This window comes from Calonectris borealis, chromosome 3, assembly GCF_964195595.1.
Source record: "Calonectris borealis chromosome 3, bCalBor7.hap1.2, whole genome shotgun sequence".
Classification (NCBI taxonomy): Eukaryota; Metazoa; Chordata; class Aves; order Procellariiformes; family Procellariidae; genus Calonectris; species Calonectris borealis.
The window spans coordinates 109,883,831-109,885,094 of NC_134314.1; positions in this window are offsets into that span (position 1 = coordinate 109,883,831).

A 1,264-nucleotide genomic window follows, 5' to 3' on the forward strand; every position below is an offset into this window, starting at 1 on the left:
CATGATTATTTCTCCTCTCTGAAGGCCATGGGTGAGCCTCAGTCACTGGAAACTCCCCTATAATCTCACTATGTGTCTCTCACTGCTTCAGATCTGGAATAAGTCAAAATTTTCACTTTTCTTCCATAAAAGTGATATTTTTGGTAATAGAAGGCAATTGTGTCATATTTGTGTTTCCCAATTTTCCTGGCTACAGAAGAGGGAACTCCCATAAAGTGCTGCTACCAAAGGAACAGAGGAGGTAATTAAAATTAGAGACTGCTCTGAGAAAGGAAAAGGGATATTACCTGGTTTTGCTTCCCAGGCATCTTGTAGCCCAAGACGCGAAGTACTGAAGAAAAGGTTTGGGATTTCCCCAGTCACACCTGTGAGCAGGGAACTATGGGTCACAAAGTATCTCTCTCCCAAAGTCATTTAGCGTGGGCAGGCTTGGCATAAATGACTTCTTCAGGTTTTGGAGATAACCAGAGGTCATGTCAGGTGCAATAGCTATGTGGGAGTGAGGTGACTGCCAAAGGAGGACAGAAAACCTCAAAAGAGGTCTTAGGAATAGGAGAGAACTGGGAAGTCCTTTTCTAGCCAGCCCTTTAGAGCAGCTCCCACTACAGCAACAGGTAACAGGCAGTGAATCACCAAAAGCTGCGCACACAGCTCTTGTGTAGTAACAACTCTTGAAGAAAACTTTTGCAAGACCATCAATGTGACTTGAAAAAAATACGGTTTGTGTCTCTAAAAATGCTAGGGTTTAATGAAAATCCTGTCCTTTGTTCCCTGTGCTGCAAACTGTAGGTAAAATACCACAAGCTTTGAGCCTTCAAGTGCTCTCAGCATCCCTTCTTGAATAAATTGCTGGCTTTCAGGATTTTACTGCCCCAGTTTCTCCTCCCTCAGTGCTGGGAGAAAGCCGTATGTGTAAATCTCCCTGGCTTTAGAGGCAGAACCAATATAACTCTTTATTTACAAAAGGTTGCAGGGTATAAATGCTTTCCGTGTGCTGCAGCGATTACTAACCTAATCAAGCTCCCTTGGTGCAAACCTCAAGGGCTTCTGTTATGAAAGGGCTGGAGCAAGCTGTCATTTCGTGGTGGGAGATGGCATTGTTTCCATGTCACCAGTTTGCACAGGAAACAAAGGGAAGCACTTAAAATGGAATGGACCCACTTCACAAAGAAGGGTGGTGACCTGGGGCTCCTTCTATTTAATTGAACCAGAAAATATCACACCTACTTTTCACACTGGTGATGACAGGCAAGTGGTAATAATT